This window comes from Ahaetulla prasina, chromosome 3 (assembly GCF_028640845.1).
Source record: "Ahaetulla prasina isolate Xishuangbanna chromosome 3, ASM2864084v1, whole genome shotgun sequence".
NCBI lineage: Eukaryota > Metazoa > Chordata > Lepidosauria > Squamata > Colubridae > Ahaetulla > Ahaetulla prasina.
In genome coordinates, this window is record NC_080541.1 from 142,244,782 (window position 1) to 142,255,015 (window position 10,234).

Sequence of the window (10,234 nt, forward strand, 5' to 3'; positions counted from 1 at the left end):
GCTTGCTCCAGCGGCGGCGGCCGGGGTTCGTATCACGCGATCACCCGATTGGTTCAGAAGCGTTGCACGTGACACGAGAGGCCCCGCCCACGTGTGGCTCTCAGTAAGAACCAATCGCTTTCCTCGACGGTTTTGCCTCCATAGGGCATTTGGGAGGGGCGCGTGAGGGAAGCGGACGTTGGAACCGCTCTGGCGGCCGACTCTTGAGTAGTAGGCCTCGACTGGAAGGCGGGAGAGCGCGTGTGAGGCGTGGGTATTTTGTTATCCCTGTGTGGTTCTTTAAAGAGAGAACGAACGGACTGCGCGGCAAAACCCGTACTGTGATAGGTTTCTTTTAGAAGAGAGGATAAGGCGATCAAGTGTAGGTTTTCCCGATTGTTTATGTGGAGGTCGTCTGACAGTCACTCGCTTCGTTTATAAAACCGTCGAGGGTGGTTTTTACAGGTAGTTTTCGTTTTACAACAGTTCCCTTAGTGACCGTTCGAAGTTAACAGCACTGAGAATAAGTGTCTTAAGGACCGTTTTTCACGCTTAACGACTTTTGCATCCTTGCCCATGGTCATGTGTTCAAATTCAGAGGCTTAGCAACTGACTCATATTTATGACGGTTGCTGTGTCCCCAGATCGTGTGAGACCCTTTTGTGACCTTCGGACAAACAATGGCTTGGAAGCCATATTGACTTAACAAGCGTGTTGGTAACTTAACAACCGCGGTGATTCACTTAACAACTGGCAAGTAAGGTCGTAAAGTGGGGCAAAACTCATTTAACAACTAGCGCTTAGCAACAGAAATTTTGGACTCAATTGTTGCAAGTTGAGGACTGCTTGTATAAATTATTTATTTATTTATTTATAATTTAATTTCTATACCGCCCTTCTCCCGAAGGACTCAGGGCGGTTTACAGCCATATTAAAAACACAGAGTATACATAATATAAATAACAAATTTTAAAACGAATATTTAATAGGCCTAATTAACTAAAACGGTCATAGACCGACGTAAAAGCCTTTAAAATTTAAAATTATAATTAAAATGCACTTAGGCTAGTCCCACACGATTAAATAGTAAAGTCTTCAATTCCTGCTTGGAGGTTGGGGAGTTGGCGTAACCCCGGAGGTAACTCGTTTCAAAGGGCCGGTGCTGCCACAGAGAAGGCTCTCCCCCTGGGGGCCGCCAACCGACATTGGTCGACGGCACCCTGAGCAGGCCCACTCTGTGGGAGCGCACAGGTCATTGGGAGGCTATCAGTGGCAGAAAGCAGTCTCATAAATAACCCGGTCCTAAGCCATGGAGCGCTTTGAAGGTGGTCACTTAACACCTTGAATTGCACCCGGAAGGCTACCAGCAGCCAGTGCAGGCCACGCAGGATAGGTGTTATATGGGAGCAACATGGTGCTCCCTCTATTACCTGCGCGGCCGCATTTTGGACTAGCTGGAGCCTCCTGGTGCTCTTCAAGGGGAGCCCCATGTAGAGAGCATTGCAATAGTCCAGGCGAGAAGTAATGAGGGTGTGAGTGACCGTGTGTAAGGAGTCCCGGTCAAGGAAGGAGCGCAACTGGCAAATCAGGCGAACCTGATAAAATGCTCCCCTGGCGACGGCCGTCAGTTGTTCTTCTAGGGACAGCCGATCGTCCAGGAGAACGCCCAAGTTGCGCATCCTTCCCCTGGGGGCCAATACTTCATCCCCAACAGTCACCGAAGGTGTAAGCTGACTGTACCGGGACGCCGGAACCCACAGCCACTCTGTCTTGGTGAGGTTGAGCTGGAGCCTCTTCCTCCCCATCCAGACCCGCACAGCCTCAAGACACCGGACCATCACCTCGACAGCTTCGTTGGGGTGGTTCGGGGTGGAAATGTACAGCTGAGTATCATCAGCGTACAGATGATAATCCACCCCGAAACCACGGATAACCTCATCCAGCGGCTTCATATAGATGTTGAACAGGAGAGGTTAGAGAACCGACCCCTGAGGCATCCCACAAGTGAGGGACCTAGAGGTCGATCTCTGCCCCCCTGCCAACACAGTCTGCGAACGGTCAGAGAGATAGGACGAGAACCACCGATAAACGGTGCCTCCCACCCCCAATCCCTCCAATTGCCGCAGCAGGATACCATGGTCGATGGTATCAAAAGCTGCCGAGAGATCTAAAAGGACCAGGACAGAGGAAAATCCCCTGTCCTGAGCCCTCCAGAGGTCATCTACTAACGCGACCAAAGCCGTCTCCGTGCTGTATCCAGGTCTGAAGCCGGACTGGAACAGATCTAGAAAGACAGATTCCTCCAGGTATTGGGGAAGATGAAATGCCACCACACACTCTACAACTTTCGCCAAAAAGCGAAGGTTGGAGACTGGACGCTAGTTTGTCAATACAGCTGGGTCCAGGGAAGGCTTCTTGAGGAGGGGCCTCACCACCGCCTCTTTCAAGGGGGTGGGGAAAATGCCCCCCAACAAAGAAGCGTTGGTAATTCCCAGGAGCCAGCCTCGTGTCACCTCCCGTGTGGCCAGTACCAACCAGGAGGGACACGGGTCCAATAAACGTTGGGATTCAGCCTACCCAACAGCTTGTCCATGTCATCAGGAGTCACAGGATCAAACTCAGCCCAGGTAATATCCACAAGACTCGTCCCCGTCATCCTGCCCGAATCTATCCAATCAGCATCCAGTCCGTCCCGGATCCGAGCGATTTTATCGGACAGATACTGTACAAAATCCTCAGCATGACCCTGCAAGTGGTCCTCCCTAGCCTCCTGCAAAAGCAGGGAGCGAGTCACCCTGAACAGGGTAGCTGGGCGATTATCTGCCGATGCGATAAGAGCAGAGAAATAGTTATGTTTCGCCGTTCTTATCGCCACTAGATAGGTCTGAATATGTGACCTAACTAGTGTTCGGTCGGATTCGGTGCGGCTGGACCTCCAAACACTCTCTAGGCGTCTTCCGGCGCTTCATCTCTCTCAACTCCTCGTTATACCAAGGAGCTGGTCAGTAATTATGTGCGGTAATTAAGCTAAACTTGTGAAGTTACTGCCTGTGGACTATGTTATAAAACAGAATAGAGATTTACTTATAATGTCAAGGCATGAGCGACTCATAGGCACCCATGTTTTTTAAATAGAGACACTTAAGATGACCTATAACGACACGTAACAAATTTCAAATTAGTTTTTATTCCTGGTTATAAAGTGTGTTTTCCTAATCCCTTATGGCTAAAATAAATAGAAAATAGCTATTGTTCCACAAAACTTCAATTCTGTGGTCAGGATGATGATATTTTGAAATTTATCTGTTTTCAATGATATTAACATTCAATGCTGAGCAGTCTTCCAGAATATTCTGGAATTCTTAGAACTCCAGAAGTTTCTAGAATTGGTCAGAATTTTCCAGAACTTTCTGGAATCTTTTAGAATTTTCTAGCACTTTCTGGGACTCTCCAATAATATCCATAGGAATATAAAAGTACAGGTGCCTTAAACCAGGGGTTTGCAACTGCCAGTCCATGGACTAGCCCCAACCGCAGAATGCCAGAAACGGCCACGCAAACAAGCGAAGCCCCATCTGCGGGATGCAGGTGGCAGATGAAGCCACACCCCCTCTGGTCCACAGAAAAACCTCTCCATGGAACAGGTCCCTGCAGCCCAAAAGATTGGAGGCCACTGCCTTAAGCCAACATTTTAGTTTGTCTAATTGCTGAGTAAGAGAATATGAATAGCAATATTTGATTGAGATGGCATCAAGAAGTTGCTTGCATCCAGCAGGTGTATTTTGCTCTGTGTGTCGACAATTATCAAGATGAGCAAAAAGTACTCGGAAAGGATCGATTAAGATGTTTAAAAAACATACTTTGCATGCCTTTTGGTGATCAAGACAAGCCCTAGGCACTTCATTTCACCGCGAACACTGCAAGAAAACTCTTGAAGATAAGGTGAACAATTGCTGCTCTCTACATGAAATTTTAGTGATTTATTACAATTTAAAAGAATTGCAATTAAGAAAATTTTCACTATTTTCAGTACTCTAGAACAGCATGGCCTGCCCCCCTGTGTGTGCGTGTGCAATCCCTGAGCTGCCCTGTTGTGACCCAGGCTCAAGTAAGTAGTAATAAAGTCAGTCCGTGAAAAAAACAAGCTTTATTCAAAACAGCTGGGAATTACTTCATTCCCAGTGTCATTCAACTCAAAGTAAAACAAATGCCTCCCACCACAAATTCCTCAGTTATCTCACAAACCTTGGTTCAATTAAGCAAACTTTGGCAGTTCCTTCCTGGCAAACGTCCAGAAGCCACAAAAACAAAGACGTAGACGAAGTAGAAGATGCAGCTACAATGTTGTTTTCCGGCAAAGCTCAAATGCCGGTGCTGGTCTGTTTTAAGCCTTATGGGAGGGGCCAATCATCTCTTGGCCCTACTCCTGAGCTGTCCTCTCTGCTTGAGCTGCTCTTGCCTTCTGGCAGCTCTTTTTATGCGTGCATTAGGAATAGGCTCCTCCTGTTTCTCTGCCTCACTGTTATCAGTCTCTGGAAGCTCTGGAGTCCGCACCTCACTTCCCGATGGCCCTGGCCTCACCTCAGCCTCATTGCTGTCTGACTCAGTTGCCAGCTCCTTAGGCTGCTGACGGACCAAAACATGCCCCCACTCCCTGCACAGATTTATTTATTTATTTATTTATTTATTTTATTTATTTATCGTACTTATATACCGCCCTATCTCCCTAGGGACTCAGGGCGGTTCACAGGCAGATAAAAAAGTACTAATAAATACAGAATAAAATAACAATTAAAAAACTTATTCTACACAGCCGAATAATTAAAAAAGAGCAATATAAATAATAAAACCCATTAAAACCAATATAAATTTAAAATCTAGTCCAGTCCTGCGCAGATGAATAAATATGTTTTAAGCTCGCGGCGGAAGGTTCGGAGATCCGGAAGTTGGCGAAGTCCTGGGGGGAGTTCGTTCCAGAGGGTGGGAGCCCCCACAGAGAAGGCCCTTCCCCTGGGTGTCGCCAAATGACACTGTCTAGCAGACGGCACCCTGAGGAGTCCCTCTCTGTGAGAGCGCACGGGTCGGTGAGAGGTATTCGGTAGCAGCATGTGACCCCTGCGCTCCCCCCCCCCCCACGCACGCGCGCGTCACCCCTGTGCCCCATTTTGGGCCTAGCAGGCCTCCCTGAAGCCTCTGGAGGCTGGAAATGGCCTGTTTCCGGACTTCCAGTGGGCCCATTTTTCACCCTCCACAGGCTCATTTTCCTAGAGCCTCCAGGAGGGTGAAAATGGCCTCCTAGGCCCTCCGGAGGCTGGAAACAGGTCGTTTCCAGACTTCCGGTAGGCCCGTTTTTTGCCCTCCCAGAGCCTCCGTGCAAGCCCTGTACTTACCTTGCATCTGAAATGGGCTGCATGGAGAGTCCTGGAGGGGAGGGGCAGCACGGGCATGCATGCACCAAAAAACCAGCTGGCCAGTGGGAGGCGTGCACGCATGCACGATGGAGCTAACCTAGGGCGATGGCTCGCATGCCCGCAGAAATGGCTCTGCGTGGTACCTGTGCCATAGTTTCGCCATCACGGTATAAGAAAATACAGACTAATATATATTTTATGCCCTGTATTTTATGCATAATATTAGATCATGTATGAAATGTCATTTTTTTAAAAAAATTATATAATTCTGCTATGTTTACAGAGTGGTACATGGGAGAAAAAAGAACCGTGAAGTTTGCTATCCTAAGAATTTGTTGGATGGAAGCGTGCAAGTCACAGATCAGAGAAAGTATATAATTTAATAATGGCTCACACAAGGATCATGTGTATGTTGTTCATTCTTTTCTTGTTATCACATCCATAGCATGATATCAGGCTTTTAAGATTTTTACAGTGCTCCTCTTAAGATAAAATCTAATACAGCAGTAGGCAACCTGATGCCTGCCCTCCAGGTGCTTAGAGTTCAGTTTCCATTTCCTCCAACCAGTCATTTCTCTGATTAATGAAATACCAATGCATTACAAAAATGTAAATTGAACTATGATTCCAGATGTACATGCACCACTGATCCCTTTCCCTTTTTGTTTGATAAAGAAAAGATGATCAAAATTAATTCAAGATAAATTAATAATTTCGATAATGAAGTACCGCATGACCCATTATCAAATAAAAATAAAGGGATTATTTTTTCAACAAAGTTAAAATATCTCTAAAATATACAGCTATTCCAATTTACTGGAACTATTAAATTATCAAATACTGGAATATTTAATTTTTAATTTTTTTTAAATTTGCATTTATATCCCGCCCTTCTCCGAAGACTCAGGGCGGCTTACACTATGTTAGCAATAGTCTTCATCCTATTTGTATATTTATATACAAAGTCAACCTATTGCCCCCAACAATCTGGGTCCTCATTTTACCTACCTTATAAAGGATGGAAGGCTGAGTCAACCTTGGGCTTGGTGGGACTAGAACCTGCAGTAATTGCAAGCAGCTGTGTTAATAACAGACTGTTTTAGCAGTCTGAGCCACAGACTTCAATGAAGACTTAACATTTCAAGTCATCGAAGTGTAATAAATATATTACATAAATGAATAAATATAATACAAATATCAATTATTGTAATTTAATCTTGTAAGATGACAGCTGTTTTCAAATTCTTTCCGAAATTCTGTAGATAAAACAAAACTACACTTGATAAATAGAAATGGTGATTGAACAGAATTTAACCACTTCCTCAAAGACATTACTGAAATTTCTTAAAGACGGGTAGTGGAAGATAAGATGGGCAGCTGCTCTGCTATGATTGGTTATTAAGTTTTTATGCAAATTTGAATAAAAGGAGCAATTAAGAAAGTTGTGTGTTACTTTCCTGCAAAGGATATGGAGTTAGGTGATGTGCTATTGAATCTCCCTCATCAAAGAGTTGAAAGTAAGACCCTGAATCTCACTGTAAAGATTTTTGTGTGTGCCGGTTTTAAAACAATAAGGCATTTAATCACAGAAAACAGTCTTCCTAGTATGTCTGAGTTACAGGATTTTTTGTAATAAAACTTTATAACCTTTTGTAAGTGGATCAAAACAATTTTTTTTAATCTGGATTTTTTTCATAGCTAACTGAAACCAGATATTTCATGAAAAGTCTGAAGCTTTAAATTAAACTTAGGCAAGAGGAAACCAAGTTACTTTGCTGGGTCATAGCAGCAGCAAGACATTCAGTGAAAATGAATTTGAACCATTATTGCAGACAGCATAGTTATAATTGCACCCTAATAAGGTTTGGCTTAATTCAACTCTTCATAAAACTCTGGGCACACAAAATATAGGCCATCGAAAGTTGACTGAATCCACACTGAGATAATTGCCGAAGGATGCACCATGGAGCAAATAGCTTACTATCTTTAGTCAGAAGATTTTGGTAGTGGCCACTATTGCAGGTAGAAAATCAAAGTAAGGCATTTTTCACAAATTGACTTGCATGGGTGCAGCTTTAATGTTTTTGGCCAAGGATGTTGAAACTTGAACGGGCAGTGTTTGATTCAATCTTGAGAGAAATTGGGACAAATGGCTGTCTCATCTATTGATTGATATTCCAATCCCTGCCCTTCTACAAATGAGTAAGGAAGACTGTTACAGTATTTTCATAAAACTGACTGTAAAAGTACGCTGAGGAAAAAATTTGAAAAGTTCCCCATGAACTATTTTCTTTGCAAGTGTAGTTGGAGAACCTGCTCCTAATTAGTTGAGTAAAATCCATAAGCATATTTTGGTTTCTTTATGGAAACCAAACTATGTTTATGGCACTTTGCAGAATCTTGTGGTCACATGATTGTGTTTTACAACAGTTTTGCTGAAAACTGACATTTACTTTGTTTTCATCAAAACCAGCCCATAGAAAACCATTGGTTGACTTAGCAACTGCAACATTTTCTTAATGACAGCTGCAAAAAAGATAAGATCAGGTTGGTCATGTGGGTAACCAATTTATGACGGCTGTTAGCGTAGTGGATGCTAGCCTTGTTTATAACTTGTGGAATTTTGAATTTATAGTAGGCAATGCCTCCATTATAACAAATGACAAGGCATTATAATGACTGATACCTTCAAAAATGACAACTTCTTGAGTAACAATAATTAAATTATTTAATTATTTAAATTTATTTAATAATTAGCCTAAAACTATACATCTCAAGATTTGATATCAATATAAATGACAGAATAATGAAATAATTAGCTATAAATTAGTCTTGTTCATTCATATTGACATAATGGCCTCATGTTAATTAGAAACCATACCATTCATATTGTTATAAAACTGAACACGCTTTTTATTGATCAGTTGTACTCTATAATTTGCACATTCATTTCCAAGACTGATTTCAGACAGTTTTATAAATATATGAATTAGCGCGTAATTATGTGAACTCAAGGAAGGCAATGTCATTTGGTACTGGCAACTTATTTTGATCAGTTTTTAAATAATGGCTTAACTGTGTTGTAGATTTATTGTAGAATTTATAGGATGGATCGAGATTGATATAAGGCTGTGATTGTATACTGAGGACATCTGAAATTGGCTGCTATGGGACAGCATCAGACTTACATATGAAGGGCATGTACTTAATTTTCGGTTATACTCCATACTAATATGGTGAGTCTGATATTTCTTGGTACAGGTATCACCTATACACAAACAAGGTGATCATACCTAATACTCCTCCCTATTTATTTATTTATTTAATTTATTTATTTATTTTGTCACACAGTATATATGTGTAAGCATGAAATAACTATACAATATATAAATATATATATAAGTATGAGTATATAATAACTAAATTAATTGGATATAACGAAAGGAAACAATAGGACAGGAACGATAGGCACTCTTGTGCTCTTATGCACACCCTTTATAGACTTCTTGGGAATGGGGTGAGGTCAATAGTAGACAGTTTTTGGTTGAAGATTTGGGGATTTTGGGAACAGACCAGAGTGTCAGGTAGTGTATTCCAGGCATTAACAACTCTGTTACTGAAGTCATATTTTCTGCAGTCAAGATTGGAGCGGTTAACATTAAGCTTAAATCTATTGTGTGCTTGTGTATTGTTGCAATTGAAGCTGAAGTTTTCCTCCCGTTTTCTCCACAACAACCACCCCCTGAGAAGAGTTGGACTGAAAGTGAGTGGTCCAAAGTGACCCAGGCTTTCATGCCTGTGGTGGGAGAGTCTCCAGATTTCTAGTCTAGTGTCTTAACCAGTTATAATTATTGTGGAAACAGAACACAAACAATTTAAACATATTACTTATACAAAGTCTGCATTATTCTTTAAGGCCATTGTCCTCCCACAGCTCATTAGGCATTAATATTTGGAATTTGTACTTAAGATATATTCCTTGCAGTTTGAGAATTTATTTTTTCAGTTTTCAAATAACATTAAAAAACCCTTACTAATCATAGATTTGATTAATCCATAAGAAAAACTGACTTAAACATCCCTCAAAATTGCATAGCATTTTTCTAGTCTATTATATTTAATTGGAGTTTTATCTGCCATTGGAATACATTTTACAATTCTTTGCCATTGTAAATATTTTATTTCTTTTTTAACAGCACTGTTTGAATAATAAATTATTTCTACCACTAACCATTACTAGTGGAGCTATTGTAACAATATCTCATTTGTAAATTTGTTCATCATTTGCTTTAGATAGCAATTGTGCTGCACTTTACCTTCTCTACATTGGATAAAAAAACCTTAACTATGCTAGCAGAATGGTACTTTTTACTCACTTTCTTTTAGTTGACCTCTGACCTTTGTCTGACCTCAAAATCCACTTTGGAACATAGAATTTTTTTAAGTTCCAAAGGCTTTTCAAAATGCAGCTGGGCCTATGGATAAGGAAAGTGAATCCACCTGCTTCCATTCCATTAGCAGAAATTGCTTCTATTGACAGACGTATAGTGTAGTCTTGTCTACCCATACTCTCTCACATACACACAATTATCAGTTAAACTGTCAGGGACCACATGTAGTTCTTTTGAGTATCTATACATATACAAATATTTATCTTACTACATACCAGGCTCCTTGCCTCATTTTTTTTTTTTTTTTTAATTTAAAATACTGAAATCATTTTGTGAAGGAGTAAGCCATGGTAGTCTTTCTTCCATTATTGTCACATAAAACAATCATGACATATTATGAATGTATAATCCCAATGTAACTAATGTAAAAGGATTATGAACCTCAACTTTAAT

At 41.5% G+C, this 10,234-nt stretch overlaps 1 long non-coding RNA gene across 2 annotated transcripts; it reads left to right on the forward strand.

Annotated features, from left to right (window-relative positions):
* The first annotated feature begins 163 nt into the window (after window positions 1-163).
* LOC131195393 (uncharacterized) lies at window positions 164-10,214 on the forward strand. 2 transcript variants are annotated; one of them, XR_009154428.1, is made up of 4 exons: window positions 164-444; window positions 3,752-3,921; window positions 4,010-4,087; window positions 5,674-10,214. It is a non-coding gene; the product is annotated as an uncharacterized LOC131195393 (long non-coding RNA). The 2 variants fall into 2 exon arrangements; XR_009154429.1 differs by having other exon boundaries at window positions 3,755-3,921.
* The last annotated feature ends 20 nt before the right edge of the window (window positions 10,215-10,234 follow it).